Source organism: Protopterus annectens, chromosome 7.part0 (genome assembly GCF_019279795.1).
Source record: "Protopterus annectens isolate FY-2018-M chromosome 7.part0, PAN1.0, whole genome shotgun sequence".
NCBI classification, from domain to species: Eukaryota; Metazoa; Chordata; order Ceratodontiformes; family Protopteridae; genus Protopterus; species Protopterus annectens.
The window spans coordinates 864,011,596-864,034,065 of NC_056739.1; the positions used below are offsets into that span (position 1 = coordinate 864,011,596).

A 22,470-nucleotide genomic window follows, 5' to 3' on the forward strand; every position below is an offset into this window, starting at 1 on the left:
GTCCGGATGAGGTTGAGTGCCCCTAATTAAGGAGATAAGATCCTCTGCTAAGCTTAGAATCTGTGAACCAGTAGAGGGTCCCTAAGGGATAACCTTGGGAGGCAAAGCTTTTGAGAGTTTAGCAGCTTTAGCCCTGGAGAATGCCTTAATGGACATGGATGCAGGAGGCCTGGCTGCACCACGTGCTGGTGTAGATTTGTCTAAAGGAATGGTGTCGGAAGGTTCCAGGACACCAGTTTCTGTAGGAAATTCAATAACACTCAGCCGGGGCCTCCGGGACCGAGGTAATCGGTTGAGCGGTTTCGGTAATTGGAAGTACCAAGGACTCTGTTTCAGCAGAGACAGAGAGACTCGCGGTAGGCCTGGCCGTGGTTTCAGCCGAAACCGCGGCCCGCGTGTCAGTCCTTGTCCTTCCGTTTCTTAACTAAATGAGAAGTCTGTGTCTCCGACTGCATCTTATACGAAAAACTAGCCCCAAAAAATTCCTCTGCAAACTCCGCCCAACGTCTAAGAGTGCGTCGGTTGAAGGAAGCACAGGCTGAACAGGCCGAGACGTCGTGGTCTGGGCCTAGGCAGGGGAGGCAGTAAGAGTGGAAATCCTTATGATGTATGTTTCCCACAAGTTAAACAATTATTAACTTTATCTGACATCGGCTGAGGCAAGAAAGAGTCCCCAACGGGGTACTTAGCTTTTTGAAGTCTTCGATAGCTGAATTACAGGAACTGGCCGACCGGCACTTGCGAACTGCTTCGGGCACCACGCGGCAAGAAAGACTGGGGAAGATGGCGTCAGCTGATGCTTTTATACCCCAGGCGCTCTGATGTCAGGGAAGGTGCGACATCAGCCGACACCGGACCCAGACCTTGGAATCCGGCCGACCGAAGGGCTGCCTGAGGCAGGACAACCCATATGTGATGACTACAGATGCATCCTTGAAGGACATCTGCAACAGTGAATACACTAACATCTATATTTATGGTAAATGTACACAACTGTACTATGTTCGTGTTTCACTGTTGCAGTCATCAGCTGAAGAAAAGGGCGGAGGCAGTCAAGAAGACTGGGGGCTGGCTAGGATGCCCTGCAAGACTGTGGTGGCAAAGCCTGCCCTGGATTTGGAGAAGATAGGCAGGTGATAATGCTTGGTGAAGGTATGAACAGAAGTCCAAGTTGCAGCCTCCAGGATGTCCCTGGTGGGGACACATCCTAGAAAAGCTGCAGATGTGGAGGTTGCCCTGGTGGAATGTGTCCTGACCCCCTTTGGGAGTGGTTTCCTGTGCTGTTTTGTAGGAGAAATAGATGGTGTGCTATCCACTTGGGGATGGTTTGTTTGGATATGGCCTTGCCCTCTGCTGTGAAGCTGACTAGCAAATGGTCAGTTTTTCTAAAACATTTAGTCCTATATAGACAGAATCTGAGCTGTCTGTGCACATCTAGAGTGTGCAGAATCCTTTTCCCCTTGTTTTGTGGGTTTGGGAAAAAGGTGGACAGATTAATGGATTGGTCGAGAGCCACACTAGACACCACTTTAGGCATGAAGGAGGTGTTTGTCCTGAGGGAGACCCTGTCAGCATGGAAAATGATGAAGGCTCTACAAGAGTGCCTGTAGCTCTGAGACTCTGCTAGCTGAAGTGATGGCCAAGTAAAGGCTGTTTTCCAAGCGAGGAATTTTAACTCTGCTGAAGCTGCAGGTTCAAAGGGGAGTTTTTCCAGCACAAAGTTAAGGTCCCAGGCTGGGGTAGGAGCTCTTCTGGGTGGCCTTAAGTTGTTAGCCCCTCTTAGGGACTGTTTGATGAGAGGGTGTGAGAAGAGAGGTGGCTCTGTGCTGAAATGAGCAGAGATAGCGGAGGCATGCATTTTAATAGAAGAGAAGGATAGACCTCTGTGTAGTAGGTCTGCTAGGTAATCCAGGATGAGAGGTAAGGAGGGCTGCGCTGTTTCGGCTCCCTTAGCCTGGATCCAAGTGCAAAACCTTTTCCACTTGTCAGCATAGGATTTTCTAGTGCTGGGGAGTCTAGCCTCACGTATGACATCTAGGACTTGTTTGCTTAGGCTGGCAGTTTGAGGAGAGGTCAGGGAATAAGCCAGGCTGCCAAGGTTGAGGGTCTGCAATTGGGAATGCATGAATCCTCCATTCTTCTGGATCAGAAGAGTTGGGATCTGAGGTAGTTGCCATGGTGGCAGGCTGCGCAGCAGTGGGTACAGTGCTGGTGTGGTAAGTCTGGGGCAATCAGGATTGTCTGCAGTTTTTCCTCCCTTATTTTAAGCAGTACCCTTGAAATGAGTGGTAGAGGGAGAAAGGCACAGACCGAGAGGTTTACTCACTGGAAGGGTAGAGCATCCACTTTCCAGGCCTTGCTGTGAGGTTCCCTGGCGCAGAATTTGCTGAGCTGATGATTGGAGTGTGAGGCAGAGATCCTGTGGTCTAGCTGCCACTAGGTCTAGTATGTTTCTGCTCAAGTTGTCTGCCAGAGAGACTAGGGAGCCTGGCAGGAATTGTGCTAGCAGGTGTAGCTGCATGGCTGATGCAGTGTGCCAAAGAGTCATTGTGAGCCTGCAGAGAGGATAATAGCGAGTTCCTCACTGCTTGTTGATATACCACATCGCTGTGGTGTTGTCCGTTTTGATCAGTAAAAGACCCAGGGAGAGTAGGGGTCTGAAAGCTGTCAGGGTGTGCTGAACAGCTAGCATCTCTTTTTGGTTGATGTGCAGATTTATTTGATTTTAGCTCCAATGGCCCTGAATGCACCTGCCGTCCAGGTATGCACCCCAGGCATAGTCCGATGAGTCTGTGGTGAGGGTCTGGGTGGCATGGGGTTGTGAGAAGAGAAGTCCCTGGTTGTGGTTGCATGCTGCTGCCCACCAAAGGAAATCTTTCCTTAGACAAGGTATCATTGGTATGACAAGTTTCCAGGTTTGAGAGTGCTGACACCAAAGGCTTTTTTGGTACCACTGTATTTTTCTCATATGGAGTCTGGCATATGGAATAAGTACAATGCAGGAGGCCATGAACCCTAAAGCTTGCAGAATTTTCGTTGAAAATAACTGGGTTCTGGTGGCTAGTTGAGAGAAGTAGCCTGTCAGGTAGGCTTGTTTTTCTGCAATAAGGAATGCCATCTGGGATGCTGTGTCCAGCCTTGCTCCCAGAAATACAATTGTGTGGGTACTAGTTTTGATTTTTTGTTGATGGTGTACCCCAGGGAGGTCAGTAGGTCCTTTACAAAGGTCAGGTGCTGTAACAGCTTTTCCTGGCTGCCTGCGCGAATCAGGCAATCTAAGTGGGGGTAAATTTGAATATTTCTTTGTCTGCAAAAAGCAATGGCAGGAGCCAGACATTTTGTGAAAACTCTGGGAGCAGTGCATAAGCCAAAGGGAAGTGCAGAGAACTGAAGGTGCATAGATCCTGCCCTGAAACGTAAAGAAATACAATTGTTAACTTTTTCTGACATCGGTCTGGAGCAAGAAAAAAGTTTCTCCAACTGGGTACTTAGCTTTAATGAAGACTTCGGTTCTGAAATTCGAATTTGAAAATCTCAGGAGTCGGCCGACCGGCACTTGCGCACTGCTTTTGCTTCGGGCACCGAAGAAAATGGCATTGGCTGCATCTTTTATACCTCTGGCACACTGACGTCAGGGAAGAGGCGACAGCAACCGACGCCGGACCTAGACTTTGGAATTCTAGCTGACTGCGGGTAGCCTGCCAGCAGGGTAACCCAAGAATAATGACTGCAACAGTGAAACACGATGAACATTGTAGATATTTCCTGCAAGATTCCCTGATTGCGATGTGAAGGTAGGCCTCTTTTAGGTCTAGGGTGGCTAACCAAGCATCTTTGGAAAGCATGGGAAGAAGCTGCTGGAGGATGAGCATGTTGAATTTTGGTATCACCAGAAAGGTGTTTAGAACTGATAGGTCTAGGATTGGGCACCAGGTGCCCTCATTTCTGGGTACCAGAAAGAGTCTGGAATAAGAACCTTGGCCTATCTGGTCTGCAGGAACATGTTGTACTGCCGTCATAGACAGCAGGGAAAGGACTTGCTTTTTGGCCTCTGCTTACTGGTTGGGAGGAAGATCTGGGAACCCTCTTGGGGTTGGCAGTGTGCGGAAATAAAATTTGTATCCCTGGGACACTATGTTGAGGACCCATCGGTCGTTGGTGATAGAGAACCAGTTGTTTGCATGGAGAGTTTTCCTCCTAGGGGCACAAGCAGGTGGGCAGAGGTAAGAGGTGGAGGTGTAAAGTCAGAGTTCTTACCATAAGGGCGTGGCTTAGCACTCCCTATTTTTGAAGAGGAGAATTCCACTGCTTAGATCTCTGCATTCCCTGGGGTTGCTGTCTGAGGGGGGGGGTCTACTTCCCCTGGGTCTGGGCTGAGGTGGCCTGGAGGGGGCCAGAAAGCACCAGTGCTTGGAAGGGCAATGCCTACTGAACCTCGGAGGCTGGACCTGCAAAAGTCTGTCTGCACAGATTTAGCTTTTTCTTCCATCTTTAAGACCTCTTCTGCATTGGTGCCAAACAAATTGTCTTAATTTTGATTTGACATGGTCTGGCAAGGTCTGTTCCTTAAGCCAAGCATGCCCAAGGACAGAACCAGTGACTGCTGCCCAGCAAGATGCTTCTAGGGCGTCAAAGCCACATTGCAAGGTGTGCTTAGTAACTTGGCTTGCAGAATGCATAAGCCCTTGTAATTCTTTATTTTCTGCACAAAGCTCTTGCAATTCTTTATTTTCTGCACAAGGTGGAAAATTAGGAGTTCCATGGTATGCTGCTGCTTTTTCAGCATGTGGAACTGAATTTAGTGCTCTTTCTTTTGGAAAGGGTAGCCTGGCTTCCCCTAATAAGCATAATAAGGTCTACCATCATTTTTAAGCATTTGTGATGGAGGCAAGGAAGCAGGTGCCAGATCTTGGGTTGTCGGCTTTTTGGGCGTAGATCGGAACCTGGGCCTTAAACTCAATAGTTTTAGAAAGAACTGAAGATGCAAAAGTAGTCGGTTTGTGTACAGTATCGGTAGAGCGAAGTACTTCCTCGGAAGCCGGTGCCTGCTCAGCGGCTCCAGACCCATCCAAGGTAGAGACATCCGAAGGATCCTTAGTCAGAGTCTTGCAGTTGGTAGCGACCTGCGAATCCACAGAAGCGGGCATCAGGGGCTGCGAAAGCGTCTCACTGAGGACTGGAGAGCTGACTACTAGCTTAACAGAATCTGCGGTGGTTTTGGACCTCTGCGGTCCATCTCTGTCTTTATCCTTATGTTTTTTTCGGAAGATCGGTAGTCAGATGGCTTAAAGCCATATCGGAATTAGAGGACTGAGTGAAAATATCTAGCTACAATAAAGGCCCGACATAGTTCTGGCATTAAACAAAGCACAAAAGTGACAGCGAGGGACTTTCGTGGTCTGGGCCTAAACAGGTGACGCAGTAAGAATTGAAGTCTCGGTGTGGTGTTTGCTTTCCACAGGTGAGACAATTGTTAACTTTTTCGGACATCGGTTAGAGCAAAAAAAAGGATCCCCAGTGGGGGTACTTAGCTTTAGAAGACTTCAACTTCAATTCGGAAACGAAAACTCGGGTAGCGGCTGACCAGCACTCATGCGAACTGCTTTGGCTTCGGGCTCCTTGGCAAGAAAGGCTGATGTAATGGCGTCTGCTGCCTGATTTTATACCACTGACGATCCAACGTCGATACTGGAGCGACAGCAACCGATGCAAAAATACTAAGCCTCTGGTATTCGAGCTGACTGAAGGCTACCCCTGGCAGTAGAATCCAAATGTAATGACTGCAACAGTGAAACAAAGAACATCCAATACTAAACAGCTTACAGACTACAGAAAGCACAATCTGGATACAGATCAGTGCTAGATCAAGGGATGGCTTCAGACTGTACTAATTAAAAGGTGCAATTCTGCACTCTCAACCCAAGCTCTCAAAGGTGTACTTGCTTCATAAAATGCAAAACCTAGTTAAGATGAGCTAAGGTACCCTCCCTCAACCATTACCCATCGGCCTAAATGGGCATTAAAAATAATTCCACATACCATCAATCCATGGCTGAGTCACTATTCAAACTGCTACCCATGATCAGGCAAGGTGGATGTTAGGCTCCAGCTAAATTAACTAGGCTTAAGCAAACCAGGAAGCAACCTCAGCATAGCTCTCAACCTTCCACCTCCTAAATGAGGAACACTGCCTCTCAATGTGGAACAAATGGGCAAAAAGTGTAACACCTACCAACAGCTTACTAACACAACTGCAACTACGAAGGTTGCAGAATGGTCAAAACATGCTACTTTACATTCACTAAAAATTGGCAATACAGACAGACTTCACTCATCAATACAGAATTTATGATGGGTTCTTGCCATCAGTAAAGCAGTAAGAGACTTGCAAAGGCTCAAGCAAGTGGCCAACATTTGAGAAAACTTACTAGAACCTTCGGCTTCTCAGATGAGTTGCAAGCCAGTATGCAGTAATTTATTTTCCCAATGGCTTTACCCTTGGAGTATTAGAGGAGACTGCGGTACAGGGCACTGCATCCATATTTTCATCAGATTTGCACCCATCTAAAATCTGGGTACAATACACTTGGAAATCATAGTGTCATTCTGTGACAAGACCACACAAATACATTACTATCTCATTCAGAAAAAAACAAACTCCTAATACTGCTAAAAGCACACTGAAGGAGCAAAAAAAACACTGTAAAATTCAGTATAAATCCAATGCTCTTTATTGTAGGCAAGCGCTTTCGCAACCAGCCCTGGTTGCTTCCTCAGACCAAAGATTACAAAAAAAACTTCATCCCAAACTTTAAAAGCCTTAAATCCTGTGTCGCATGACTATGACCAATTAATTAAATGAGTTAAAAGAACAAGTACATTCAAAATGCAAATACACTCAAAAAGCAGATCATTTATTATATATACATACATATATATATATATATATATATATACACATATATATATATATATATATATATATATATATATATATATATATATATATATATATATAGTATTATGTATGTTCTTTGTATTTTTCTTTTACATTATATTACATGCTGTTTTTTTATATACTGCCTTGAATGAAATTTTGTGCTTTGAGTGTTTTTTTGTAATCTTTGGTCTGAGGAAGCAACCAGGTCTGGTTGCGAAAGTGCTTACCTACAATAAAGAGCATTGTATTTACACTATTTTAGTGGTTCTTTGCTCCTTCAGTGTGGTTTAAGCAGTATTATGAGTTTACGTTTTTCATTTGCCTTGGTGTGTTTACTCCTACACTGGGCTTCTTTTTTACTATCTTATTCAGGTGATGGTTCATCTGGAATTCAGTCAGCACTACTGAAAGCTCCTATGTTGCAAAACGGACGAAAAAAAAAATTCACCTCAAAGCACTGGATTTTCTGTCTTAGGAATCCACCCATAAACAACCACTGCATGTAATGAAGCCAAGAAACTGCAAGATATGTAAATGTTGATAGACCCCAAACATACTGTATTTGACAATGTAAGCTACAGGCAACATGAAAATTAAAAAGCTATCATATCCTGATTCAGACATTCAATGTTTTCACAACTTTCAGGATTTCCTCCAAAATCCTACAAAAGGTGAAATGACAATCATACACACTGTCTTCAGGATCGTGAGTCAGAGAAATGCATCCTGCAACCAACTAGCTCGCATTCTGTATATGGTAATTGCATAGTTTTTTAAATTGGAAAAAGTCTAAAGTTTATCTGCAGTTTTCCTGAGAAAAGTTCAGACACCTGCATATCCCCACCCCAACCCCAGCAGTAACAAGACTGGGAACTATGAAGCTACACTAGCCTTTTATGTGGGAATGAAGAGCTATAGCCTGTAAACAGTCAAGGGTGGCTATAGCAGCATTCAGCACCATGAATCATCTGGATCCAGGAGAATTATGGCTTCTGCTGTACAGGCAGTTGCTACACTATCAAATTCAAACAAAGAAAAACACAAATAAGCATGCAGGTTTAATTTATATGTAACCACATGCTCCGTACTTTCCTCCTAAGAAAATACAAAGCGGATCTAATTTCTGCAGAAATAAAACCATGTCAGTCTGGTTTGCATTTCAGCTTTTCTTTACAGGGAAGGGTCTAAAATAATGGGCCTTCAAGGCACGTGCATGTAAGTTTAATGCAACAGAAAATGAAAAAAATATATAAAATGCCTTTTTACCTTTACTACTTACCTGTTTTCCATCTACTTCAATGTCCGCTACATAGTTCTCAAAAACAGTAGGAACATAAACCTCAGGAAACTGATCTTTACTGAAGACAATCAGGAGACATGTTTTTCCACAAGCACCATCACCTACTATAACCAGTTTTTTTCTAATGGCTGCCATAACTGCAAAATAAAGGAAAGTCTTGATTACTTCTGCCCAACTGAAACAAAATTTTAAAAGGAAACCTACATACATTACTTGAAATCATAAATCATACGCAAAGCAAAACAGCAACGTAATGGTATGCCATACCCTTCTATGGGTTAAGTTTTACTCCCTTCTCCCCACAGTAGGCAAAGTTACTGGCATTGCATGTTTTCCCTAGATAAGGATGTGAACCTAAATGGAAAGGGCATGATATTGCGGTTCCACTTTGAATCATTGAAAGCTTGAAACATCGAAATTCTGACAGAGACCAGAACACAGAGTTTCACCCCCCCCCCCCCAACTTTAATATACCAACTGAGACTGCACTACAGTGGGGTAAAGGGAAATCTCCATTTTAGTGCTACATGCAGAAGCGCTAAACGGGAGATTTCCCGTAGCCTGTCTGCAGTGCCATCACAGGGATGGCACACAGACACAGTGTGCAGGGCACCTTGCTGTCCTGCAGAAACACTAGCTTTTTCCTTTTTTACTTTCTTCCCCTTGACATCGATGTTCTAAACACTCGAAGATATGGTCTCGACCATATGAATTTTGATGGTTTAGAATTTCGATGTTTTCAAGTGGAACCAATATGGCTGCATACTTCTAGGGGAAAACACATTTATAGTACAGTTGTGAATGCACTTACCATATTTGCAGCTGTCAGTGTTGCACTACCGAATCTTGCCTGTAGGAGCCCAATGGCCTTCCTAGACTTCCAGAGCAGTCTCCTTTTCCTCCTGACCCACCAAAAACACTCTACATTACCAACATCAAGGCATCACTGGCTCACCAGCCAGTGCCATCTTCTGGTCTTTCTTGCCTTAGATAAACTCCAGAAATGTTTCTGGTGACTACAGCAAGACCTACCCTAATACAATTCATCCCAGGTGGGACAGTAACCAGAAGTCCACCTTACACTTGCTCTAGTATGGACAGCTGATGCACAGGGTGGGATGAATCTGAACTAGTGTTGCTAGAAAACTTAAGAAGGGATAACAGGTTAAGAAGCGACATTTTAAACCTGGGCACCATCACAAATTGGCTTAGGAAAGATCGCTCAAGAACTGGTCTCCAGGCATTTTTTGTTTCTTTGACAGCAAAAACATCCTTTAATAAAAAACCTTTCCCAAACTGGGAAAGAGGAACCGTGTCTACTACTCCCTGAGACAGATGGTGTTGTAGGACAGAAGGAAATAGAAAAGTTTGGTCTGGTGAATGAGGGATAACTCTGGGAAAGGGAGACATCTCTTCCAACTGTCATTTGTCTAAAATTATTCGTTACTAGAGAGAAAAATGGAGAAACTCACTTTCTGGAAGAGATGAGGGACTGCCAGGGTGGAGGAGAAACCATGGTCCCTTAAAGCTGTTCTGACCGGTTTGACTGTCCTTTGATATGAGGGGGCTCCTGCTTTCCTTTTGGAACCACTTTGCCATTGCTTTTTAAACATCTGTTTATTTTGTTTCTTGCCAATATTGGACAAGAGATAAAGAATCCTTGGAAAACCTGAAAAAGGAGGAGCAAAAAAATCTGACAAATTCCTTGAACTAGCTTACCCCCTCATCACTTTATGACAACCGAAATTGCAAGTCCAAAACCTGTCTATCCAAAGAATTTAAAATCTGATGTTTTACATCTTCCAGAAGGCTCTGAACACAGCCAGGCAAACCTCCTCAAAACTACCTGTGGCTACAGCCCTGGAAAAAGTAGCAAACAGAAAGTACAGTTCTGTACCTACCATAAATGTAGATGTCCGATAGATATGCAACTGCAGTCCTTACATATGGGTTGTCCTGCCTCAGGCAGCCCTTCGGTCGGCCGGATTCCAAAGTCTGGGTCCGGCGTCGGCTGATGTCGCCTCTTCCCTGACGTCAAGAGCGACTGGGGTATAAAAGCATCAGTCAACGCCATCTTCTTCAGTGTTTCTTGCCCCAGATGCCAGGTGCCCTCCAAAGAAGGCTAAAATTAGAGACTGGATAAAAAATTCCAGACATGCACAACAGTAATAAACAGATACACCATAACAGGTTTCCCCAGCTAATTTGGAAAAGGGGAGTGGACCCAAAAAGGATAATTTACAGAGGGGTAGGAGGGAGGGAAAACCTGACTGCAGTTGCATATCTATCGGACATCTACATTTATGGTAGGTACAAAACTGTACTATGTCCTTCAAGAATGCAACTGCAGTCCTTGCATATGGGTTGAATACCATAGCCAAGCTGGTGGTGGTAGGATCTTAGATAAAGATGGTGTAGCTAAAATGCCCTGCAGGACTGCCGAAGCAAAGCCTGCTTGGGATCTGAAATATAAAGGCAGGTTGTAGTGTTTGGAAAATGTATGCACGGAGCTCCATGTAGCAGCTTCTAGAATGTCCTTTGTAGCCACCCCTTTTAAAAAGGCTGTGAAGGTGGCTATAGCTCTGGTGGAGTGTGGCCTGATATTGGCTGGCACACCTTTTCCATGGAAAGAGTAACAGAATCTGATGCAGTGTCCAATCCATTTTGAAATTGTTTGGAAATTGCCTTTCCTTGTACTCCAGCAGCATAAGCTACAAATAGTTGGTCAGACTTTCTGTTGGCTTTTGTTCTGTCCAAGTAGTAGCGCAATTGTCTGTGTATGTCCAAAGTGTGCAGCAGCTTTTCTCCTTTATTTTGAGGATTGGGAAAGAAGGTAGGCAAGTGAATTGCTTGATTTAGAGACACCCTGGATATCACTTTTGGCATGAATGAAGGATTGGTTCTTAAAGAAACTCTGTCCTGATGAAAATGGAGGTACTGCCATGAGGGCCTGTATCTCCGAGACTCTTCTTGCTGAGGTAATTGCCAACAGGAAAACTGTTTTCCAGGAGAGAAATTGCAATTCTGAAGATGCTGCTGGCTCAAAAGTAGGGAGAGTTAATTTTTCCAACACGAAGTTGAGGTCCCATGCAGGCACTGGGGGTTTTCTGGGAGGTTTGAGGTTCTTAATCCCTCTTAGAAACTGTCTTAGCAAAGGATGTGAAAACACAGGTGGATCACTGTTGTATTTTGCTGAAATTGCTGAAGCGTGTATTTTTATGGAAGAATATGAAAGGCCATTATGTAGCATTTCTGCCAAGTATTCTAGTATCTGTGGGATGCTCATTAATGATGCATCCTGACCCTTGCTGGCATTCCAGATGCTGAATCTCTTCCATTTGGCTGAGTAAGTTTTCCTGGTGGAAGGTCTGCGTGCTTCCAAGTAAGATCTCTTGAACTTTCTTGGAGAGAGAGAGATATAGGGAGAAATCATTGAACCCTCCAAGCTGTCAGCTGTAATATTTGCAGGTTGGGATGAGACGTCATGTAATTGTGCAGAGTCAGAAGCAGAGGCCATTGAGGCAGGGGCCACGGCTTGGTGCGAGTTATGCTCCTTAGTAATGGATACCAGTGCTGTCTTGGCCAGTCTGGAGCTATCAAAATGCCTTTCGGTTGTTCTGCTTTGATCTTCAGTAACACCTTGGTCATTAATGGTAGAGGTGGGAATGCATAGATTGTTAAGAGAGTTCCAGCTGAAGGAGAGAGCATCCATTCTCCAGGCTTGAGGATGGTGTATCCTCGAGCAGAACTTCTTCAGATGATGATTGAGGTGCGAGGCAAAGAGGTCTATGTCCGGCCTCCCCCATGCATGAGTTATTTGTGAAAAAATGTCTGGATGCAACATCCATTCGTGCGGATCCAAGATGTTTCTGCTTAGACTGTCAGCCAGAACATTGTCCTTGCCTGGAACAAACTGGGATTGCAACTGTATGTTCAGTTTCAGGGCCTCTTCCCAAAGAGTCATTGTTAGCCTGCAGAGGGGGTAAGAATGAGTGCCTCCCTGTTTATGTATCACATAACAGTGGCGTTGTCTGTCTTTATTAGCAGTTGACCTTGCTGAAGGAATTTTTCGAAGGCCTCGATTGCATGAATCACAGCCAACATCTTTTTGACTGATGTGTAGATGCACTTCCCGGGGTGCCCATTGCCCTTGAATGCATCTGCCCTCCATGTGCGCCCCCCATCCATGATCTGAGGTGTCTGTTGTAATGGTTTGGCTTGTTTGAGGTTTGTTGCAAGACAAGCCTTTGTTTAGCTGGCTTGCTTGTGCCCACCACAAAAATTCCTTTTGTAGACATGGAATGAGTGGAATAATTGCTTCTAAGTTGTGGCTGTGTTGAGACCATAAACTTTTTAGGTACCACTGTATTTTTCTCATGTGTAGTCTTGCCAGTGAAATCAGAAGAATGCAAGATGCCATGAAACCCAGAGCCTGCAGGATTTTCCTTGCAGTCATCTGGTGAGCTTTGCTAGGCTTTTGAAGTAATGTGGTAATTGTTCTTGTTTTTCTTCTGTGAGAAAAGCCATTTGTGAGTTTGGGTCCAGTTTGGCTCCTAGAAAAATTATTTGTTGGGATGGCAGTAGTCTTGATTTTTGAATGTTGACTGTGTATCCCAAAGCCTGTAGTAAGTGAATGACATAGTTCAAGTTTCTTATCAAGGCTTGCTTGCTGTCCGCTTGTATAAGGCAGTCGTCCAGGTAAGGGTATATTTGTATCACCTGGAGTCTGCAGTGTGCAATTACTGATGCCAGGCATTTCGTGAATACTCTGGGCACAGTAGATAAGCCAAAAGGCAATGCTGAGAATTGATAATGCTCTGACCCTGCAAGAAATCTGAGGTATCTTCTGCAACTGTGTCTAATTGGGACATGCAGGTATGCCTCCTTGAGGTCCAGAGTAACCAGCCAAGACCCCTTGCCCAGCATGGGAAGAAGTTGCTGTAATGTCAGCATTTTGAATTTTGGCACAATGAGAAAAGTGTTTAGAACAGACAAGTCCAGTATAGGTCTCCATTGCTTTTCTTTTCTTGGAACAAGGAACAGTCCTGAGTAGAATCCCTGGCCTTGTTCCTGAGGAGGAACCTTTTCTATTGCTTTGATTTGTAGCAGTTTTGAAACCTGTATGAGTGCCTCTGCCCTTTAATTTTGTGGCAGGTTTGGCATGCCTTGTCTTGTTGGTAAGGTATGGAAGTGGAACCTGTAACCTTTGTCTATTATGTCCAGAATCCATTTGTCCTTTGTTAAAACGTGCCAATTTCTTGAAAATAAGGATAATTTTTCACCTAAAGGTGCTTCTCTTTGAGCCTTGGTCGGCGGTGTCAAAGTCAAGTCATTGTGATTGTCCCTGTGGAGCAATTGAAGTCCCTGCGCCACTTCTCTGATTAGTCGGTTGCCATTGGCGCCCCCTGTAGGAGCCTCTGTGTTGCCCTCTACCTCGAGCACGCCTGTGTTTTCCCCTTTGGAACTTGTCAGTGTCTGGAAAGGACCAATTCTTCGAAGGCCAATTCCTGCTGAACCTTGGTGGCTGAACCTGGATGAAATCTTTGACTGTTTGTACTGATTTAGCCTTTTCCTCAATTGATTTCAACACATCCTGAGCATTAGCACCAAATAGCTTGTGTTTTTCCAGAGGTGCATCTAGAAGCTTTACTTTAACATGATCTGGCAATGCCTGTTCTTTCAACCAAGCATGTCTACGAATGACAGCCCCTGTCATAGCTGCCTTACATGAAGCTTCCAATGCATCATAACCACACTGTAGGAAATGCTTGCTAACCTGCTGAGTATTATGAACCAAATCCTGCAAGGCCTTTCTATCTAAAGGCTCAGGAGAGGCTAACTTTCTGCAAATCATCCATCAAGAAATCCTAATACTGAAACATATGAAAAAGACAGTTAAGTGCCCTCATGGCAAGGGTGGTTGAGGTATAAACTTTTTTGCCCCACCTCTCCAGGGACCTAGATTCCCTGTCAGCGGGCAAAGGATTTTTGGCCGTGGAAGTGGCCACTCCCTTGGGCCCCTGGGAAATAGTTTCTAGGTCAACAGAGTGGGCCTTAAAGAGATGTTTATGAGTTTCAGGAACCCTGTAATATCTGTCTGGCTTGACAGGAGCAGGAGGGAGAGAATCCGGAGAAGCACTCGAGTCTGAGTACACATCATCCAATACATCTAACACAGGTGGAATAGCTAAAGGCCTGTGCTGGGGTAACTTAAGGAAAGTACGAAGCCTTTTCCTGGAGTCTGAGAAATCCTGGCCCTGCCACTGAAAATGCTCTCTCATGGAGTGGAGAATTTCCCCGAATGAAATATCCTCAGGAGGAGAGGCAGAGGGAATAGATTCATCAGCATCAGAATCCTCGTAGGCCTGGAAGGATTCTTCCTGGGAATCTGAATGACCTGAGTCGCCAGAGGCTTCATCTGAGGAAAAGGTATCTGTCTGCTCAACCCTAGACCTTTTGTCTGCAGGCGGCTGAGAACCTCTTTCTGGATGAGCCAGAGAGCCTCTGAGTAATGAAATAAGATCTGCAGCTAAAGTCAAGATCTGTTTATCAGAAGTGGGACCCTGAGAAAAAGATTTAGGAGGGAGAGACTTAGCCTGGTTGGCAGCCTTAGCATGTGTGTAGGCCTTGATGAACATAAACACCGGAGGCCTAGCTGCCCCACGTGCAGGAGTAACTTTGTCCACCGGTATGGTGTCAGGCAAAACTTGGGTTTCGGTTTCAGGAGGAAAATCAACAACCGGCACCGGGGAAGCCTCCGGGACCGAAGTGTGCGGTAAAGCGGTGTCGTTGGTCTGGAGCAGTTGAATTACCGCCTCTGAGGAGACAGATGCACTCACGGTAGGTTTTGGCATGGTGTCGGTGGAAGTCTCGGGCCGAGAATGTCGGTCCCGGTCCTTCCATTTTTTGGAAATAAGTGATGTCGGTTGTTCCGACGGCATGATATAGGAGTAATTTTCCCCAAAAAAGTCTACAGCAAATTCTGCCCGGTGCCTGAGAGTGCGCTTATTGAAGCATGCACATGCCGCACAGGCCGAGACGTCGTGGTCTGGGCCAAGGCAGGGAAGGCAGTAAGAATGGAAGTCCTTATGAGGTATTTGTTTACCACAAGACAAACAGTTATTAGCTTTTGCAGTTTTATCTGACATCAGCTGAGGCAAGAAAAGGTTCCCCAACGGGGTACTTAGCTTTTTGATGACTTCGGTAACTGAACACACAGGAGCTGACCGACCGGCACTTGCGAACTGCTTCTGCTTCAGGCACCGCGCGGCAAGAAAGACTGGGGAAGATGGCGTCGACTGATGCTTTTATACCCCAGTCGCTCTGACGTCGGGGAAGAGGCGACATCAGCCGACGCCGGACCCAGACTTTGGAATCCGGCCGACCGAAGGGCTGCCTGAGGGAGGACAACCCATATGTAAGTACTGCAGTTGCATTCTTGAAGGACATCCAAAAATGCACTAAACAAGTAGTGTCCTGTGAAATGAAAGAAAAAGTACAGTTGTGCAAGTAATCTTACCATAATAGTACATGTTCAAATGACCACTGCTGCAGTAGTCCAAGTTTTTGCAGTTGTATCCTGCCAGTTTCCAAAGCTTCAGGCAAACTTCCAAGGGCCCAGTCAACCAGCTCAAGCTGAGCTGACTAAAACAGAAGTTTCTGCACCAACCCTTCAGATCTTTCATGTTACTAGAGAAAGGAAGGCTGAACTCAAAGAACAATGTCAGGAACAAAATAAATACATACATGAAAGTCTGTACCTTGGCAAAAATGCACCATGAAGGAAAGGGGGGCAGAGGGAGGGATCAGATATTACAGCAGTGATCATTTTGAACATCTATCTTTCTGGTAACTTAACTTACATAACCATACTGTACTCTTCATGTTGATCACTGCTTCAGTAGCCCAAGATATACGGGTAGATTACTGTAGCTGACAAATTTTAGGAAGTGGAAAGAGAAGAGTCCAGGAGGCCTTGGAGAATGGTCTGAGTAAAGCCTGCTCTGACTGGAACAGTTTTGTTACGATGAGTATAACAAAAGGTTTTAGACAACTATTTGGAAATAATCTGCTTTGACACAGGTTGCCCCTTCTTACCTTCATAATAAATAACTTGACATGAAGATCCAAGAGATTTAGTGCTAATCAAAACAGTACCAGAGTTGTCTGGCTTATTCTCTTCCCCTCATTTTTAAGTTCAGTAAAGAAAAATCAGGAGATTGACAGTTTGGCTTAAAGTAAACACAGACAACACTTTAGGCATAAAAGGAGATGACTCACCACAAACATTTGCAACTCAAATATCCTTCTTGCAGAGGTCAGAGCAATCAGTAAAACTTTTTCTGTTAAGAACCTCAAGTCAGCCAGGTTAGATGGTTCAAATGGAGCAACTGTTCGCTTCTCCAACTCAAACTTACGATCCCAAGGAGGGGCCTCGCCAGTTTCTTGCAGGCCTCTTGTGCAAAACCCTTTCAAAAACATTTTTATATGGGAATGCATTGAAAGAGGATCATCCATGTGCAGACATGCTGAAATAACCAACAAATGAACCCTGGAGGAGTGTGTCAGGTGCATCAAACATCCCTGTTCTTGTGCGATTAGATCCACTCTGTGAAAAAGCCTGTGGTAACTGCCCCTGGCCTTTTCAAAAGAAGGGAGAAAGGGCAATCACTGGGGCCAGGCATTTTGTGAAGACCCTGGGAGCCGTAGACAAGTCAAAGGTAGCGCAGAGAAAGTACAGTTGTGTACACTTACCATAAATGTAGATGAGTGTATTCACTGTTGCAGTCATTACATTTGGGTTATCTGCTTGCAGGTAGCCCTCAGTCTGCCTGATTAACAAAGTCTTGGGTCCCGCGTCGGTTGCTGTCCATTCTTCCATGACGTCAGGTCGTCAAGAGGTATATAAAACATGCAGCCGATGCCATTACATCAGTTTTTCTTGCCTCAGATGTCAGATGCCCCCTTAATGGGGAGCAATTAAATATAAAAGTACAATGATATACCTCCAACACAAAAAAAAAAAAAAAAAAAAAAAAGAGCAAATACACCAAAGAGCATAGTAAAGGAAACTAGAGGTATATCCAAAAGAAGTTAGGGGGCTGGAGGGAGGGTAACCAGGACTGCAACACTGAATACACTCGAACATCTACATTTATCGTAAGGGTACATTACATTTATGGTAAGGGTACACAACTGTACTATGTTCTTCGTGTTTCACTGTTGCAATCATTACATTTGGGTAGATGCAGCCCTGGTGGAGTGAGGTCTGATCCCTTGGGGGATAGGTTTTTCATGGTGCTTATAGCAGAAATTAATGCAATGGCCTATCCATTTAGAAATGGTTTGCTTTGAAATAGCCTTCACCTCTGTCCCTGCAGCAAATGTCACCAGCAGTTCAGATTTCCTTTGAGGTTTAGTCCTGTCCAAGTAGAATCTAAGTTGCCTGTGCACATCTAAGGAATGCAGTATCCGTTCCCCTTTGTTCTGTGGATTGGGAACGAAGGTTGGCAAACGAATAGACTGATTAAGAGCTACACTGGTTACTACCTTGGGCATGAAGGATGGATTGGTTCTGAGTGACACTGTCCGCATGAAAGATGATGAAAGGCTCCACTGCCATAAGGGCCTATAATTCAGCCACCCTTCTAGCTGAAGTGATTGCTAAAAGAAAAGCGGTTTTCAAAGAAAGAAATTTTAAGTCTGCAGTAGCAGCTGGCTCAAAAGGAGGTAGAGTGAGTTTCTCCAAAACAAAGTTAAGGTCCCAGGCTGGGGTTGGAGCTCTTTTGGGGGGTCTCAAATTTCTGGCCCCTCAGAGGAAGTGCTTGAGCAGTGGATGAGAGAAGAGGGGAGGTTCTGTGCTATAATGAGCTGAAATGGCTGAGGTGTGGATTTTAATGGAGGAAAAAGAAAGACCCTTGTGAAGCATCTCAGTTAAGTATTGTAAAATCTGAGGTAAATTGGGCGCTGCTGTGCTCATCCCTTGAGATTGGTCCCAGGCACAGAATCTTTTCCATTTTTCAGCATAAGATTTTCCAGTACTAGGCCTCCTTACCTCTAAAATGATATCAATCACAGGTTTACTGAGAGATGGTAAAGGAGAGATTATGTAATTAGCCAGGCTGCAAGGTACAGTGTTAGAAGCTGAGGGTGCAGAATCTGGTTCTCCTGCTGAGACAACAGGGAAGGAGTCTGAGGCAGGTGCCATGGGGATAACCGTGACACTGCGCAAGAGGGAGTACCAGTGTTGGCGTGGCCAGTCTGGAGCAATCAAAATAATCCTTGGTTTGTCCGGTTTGGTTTTTAGTAGTACTTCGGAAAGCAGAGGTGTGGGGGGGGGGGGGCATAGACAGATAGGTTTTTCCAGCTGAAGTACAGAGCATCCACTTTCCAGGCTTGCTTGTGGGGAGTCCTTGTGCAAAATTTGTCCAATTGGTAGTTCTGGGGAGAGGCAAACCTGTCTACATCTGGGCTCCCCCTTTTGCTTGTCAACATGTTGGAAATCCTTGGTTCCAGTTTCCACCTGTGTGCATTAGAAGAATACAGGAGGCCATGAACCCCAAGACTTGCAGTATTTGTCTTGTAGACAGCAGGGTTTTTGTGGCCACTTGTTTGAAGTAGGTTTTCAAATGAATTTGTTTCTCTGGCATGAGGTAAGCCATCTGGGACGTTGTATTCGAGCTTGCTCCCAGGAATATAATTTGTCGACAGGGTACCAGGTGGGATTTCTTTTCGTTTATGGTGTACCCCAGACAAGTTAGAACCCTTTGTACAAAGGCCAGATGATTCAAAAGTACGTCCTGACTTTCTACCTGAATTAGACAATCGTCCAGGTATGGGTATATTTGAATAATTCTTTGTCTGCAAAATTCAATAACTGGAGCTAGGCACTTTGTGAATACCCTGGGCGCAGCAGATAAGCCAAAGGGCAGTGCAGAGAATGGATAGTGCGTGTAGCCTGCTTTGAAGAGTGGGCATCTTCTGCAAGATTCCCCGATTGGGATGTGCAGGTATGCTTCTTTTAAATCTAGTGATCTAGTGTCGTCAACCAGACAATCGTCCAGGTATGGGTATATTTGAATAATTCTTTGTCTGCAAAATTCAATAACTGGAGCTAGGCACTTATTCACAAAGGGCAGTGCAGAGAATGGATAGTGCGTGTAGCCTGCTTTGAAGAGTGGGTATCTTCTGCAAGATTCCCTGATTGGGATGTGCAGGTATGCTTCTTTTAAATCTAGTGATCTAGTGTTGTCAACCAGGCATGTTTGCCTAGCATAGGAAGTAATTGGTGAAGAGTCGGCATCTTGAATTTTGGAATTTCCAAAAAAGTGTTTAGAGTAGACAGGTTCAGGATAGGACGCCATGAATTGCCTTTTCTGGGTACCATGAAAAGTCTAGAGTAGAAACCTTATCCCTTTTCCTCTTCCGGTACCAGTTGAATAGCCCCCATGCTTAGAGAGAAAGTACTTGTTTTTGGGCCTCTGCCCACTGACTTGGGGGTAGGTCCAGCCACTCGCTTGGTGCTGGCAACATGTGGAAGTGAAATCTGTATCCCTGGGACACTATTTAAAACCCTTTTGTCCTGGGCAATGACTTCCCCATCCTTTGCATGAAGAGCAATCTTCCCCCCCAAAGGGGCAGTCAGTTGATAAGTGCTTGGAAATTTTAAACTGAAGTCACTGAGACAACGCGTTTACCATGGGGGGAGTCTTATTACTCCCAGATTTGGAAGTGGAGGCCCCCCACTGCTTAGTCCTGTGTGTCCCCTGGGACTGAAACCTGGGGCTTTTGCTGTGACTGGGCTTGGCTTGGCTTGAGAAGACCTGGAAGGGGCTGGAAAGGACCAATTCTTAGGGGGCCAGTGCCTACTAAATCTAGGAGGCTGAACTTGCAAGAAATATTTAACAGTTTGCATAGATTTAGCTTCATCTTCCATCTTTTTAAGAACCTCCTCAGTCTTGTTGCCAAACAGGTGGTCCTGATTTAAGGGAGCATCCAACAATTTAGCTGTAACATGATTAGGCAAGGATTGCTCCTTTAGCCAAGCATGCCTTCCGAGCACAGACCTTAGTAACAGCAGCCCTGCAAAAGGCCTCTAATGAATCAAAACCACACTGCAAAGTATGTTTTCCAACTTGTTCAGCAGAATGCATTAAATCCTGTAATTCTTTATTTTCCACACAGTCAGGAATCAACATCATTTTCTGTTTAAGTAATCCAATAACATGTTGCTGATACTTTAACGTATGAAACTGGCAGTTTAAAGCCCTAATGGCCAAGGTTGCAGAAGTGCAAACCTTCTTACCCCATTTATCCAGCGCCCTGGAGTCTCTATCAGAAGGGGAAGGATTTTTAGCAGTAGAAGCCTTAATGTCCTTGGGCCCCTGTGAAATAGTCTCGGGATCTGCAATAGGATTTTTAAAAAGGAACTCGTGTGACTCTGGGACCCTGTAGTATCAGTCAGGTTTTCGGGGAACAGGAGGCAAGGAATCAGGGGCCAAACTAGATTCCAAAAAGTATCAACAATGTCCAGTACATGAGGAATAGCTGAAGGCCTATGCTGAGGTAGGTAGGAGTAAGAAATCCTCAAGCCTCTTTTTTGAACCAGAAAAATCCTGGCTTTCCCAGTGGAAATGCTCCCTTAGAGTATGCAAAGTTCTCCCCACAAGAAAAATCCTCTGGAGGGGAAGCAGAGGGAATGCATTACTCTGCATCAGAATCCTCATAAGTAGATAAGGGCAAATCCAGATCATAAGTAGATAAGGGCAAATCCAGATCAGGAGAATCAGAAAAAACAGAATCCTGGTCAAGATTCATAAACAACTTCAGTCCTAGGTCTCTTAGAAAGGGGGGTTGGCTACCCCTGATTAGAGTTATTAAATCTTCAGCCATTCTTATTTGTTTTTTTTAGGCATAGAGGCCTGAGCATGTGGCCTGGGAGTCGTTATTTTTAGGCATGGTTCGAGATTTAGGCCCAAGTGAAGGAGGCGTCGGTTTAATATGCAAGTCCATAGGCCTGAATACACCCTCAGAAGCCAGTGCCTGCACAGCGGCTCCAGACCCATCCAAGGTAGAGACATCCGAGGGTTCCATAGTTGAAGCATCTCGCGGCATACCGGACTCTGAATGGGTCTCAGTAGAGGCCTGTGAATCAGAAGTAATGGGTATCAGGGGCTGTGAAAGCATCTCACCGAGTACCGGCGAACTGGTGACTAGCTTAGGAGAAGTGTTGTCGGCAGTTTTGGACCTCGGCGGCCTGTCTTTATCTTTGCATTTTTTCGGAATCCCAGTAGTCGAATGGCTAACCGACATTTCTGGATAAACAGAGCGCCAAAATATTTAGAGGCAAAAATATACAAACGATGGATAGTGCGCTGATTAAATAAAGCAAAAAACCGAAGCAAGATACGTCATGGTCAGGGCCTAGGCAAGGAATACACAGTAAGAATGAAATCTTTGAGGTATTTGCTTTCCACAAGAAATGCAATTATTAACTTTTACTGACATTGATAAGGAGCAAGAAAGTTGCCCCAATGGGGTACTTAGCTTTAGCAGAAGACTTCGGTTCTAAAACTTCGAAAATAAAAATTTCAGGAGTCGGCCGACCGGCACTTGCCAACTGCTTTTGCTTCAGGCACCGCACGTCAAGAAAGGCTGATGTAATGGCGTCGGCTGCATGTTTTATACCCCCTGATGACCTCACGTCATGGAAGAAGGGACAGCAACCGACACAGGACCCAAGACTTTGTTAATCAGGCCGACTGAGGGCTACCTACAAACAGATAACCCAAATGTAACGACTGCAACAGTGAAACACGAAGAACATCTGAAAGTGTTGTGAACCTGCTCTGAAGCATAGGTATTTTCTGCAAGACTCCCTTATGGGTGCATGAAGGCAGGCATCCTTTAGGTCTAGGGTGGCTAGTCATGCATTTTTCCCAGCACTGGTAAAAGGTTTTGAAGAGTTAGCATTTTGAATTTTGGGACCTATAAGAAGATGTTTAGCGTGGACAGGTTGATAATGGGTTGCCAAGTGCCTTCTTTTCTTAGCACTAGGAACAGTCTGCAGCCGGCGCAGGGTAAAAGCTAAACTCTGGTATCCGGGCCGACTGAGGGATACCAAGCAGGGATAACCCACAAGTGATGACTGCAACAGTGAAATACGAACATCCACAGTTGCCTGGACCAAAAGGTAGTCAACACAATTACCTTGGGGGACTCTAAACATATA

General features: G+C 44.9%; 1 long non-coding RNA gene across 1 annotated transcript in view; it reads right to left on the reverse strand.

Moving 5' to 3' along the window:
- Positions 1-8,326: 8,326 nt before the first annotated feature.
- The window catches only part of LOC122806746, a 133,765-nt gene continuing 119,621 nt past the window's right edge, over positions 8,327-22,470 (reverse strand). The window contains exon 2 of the long non-coding RNA XR_006365550.1: positions 8,327-8,377. This is a non-coding gene — a long non-coding RNA (uncharacterized LOC122806746). The remainder of the gene's footprint in view (positions 8,378-22,470) is intronic.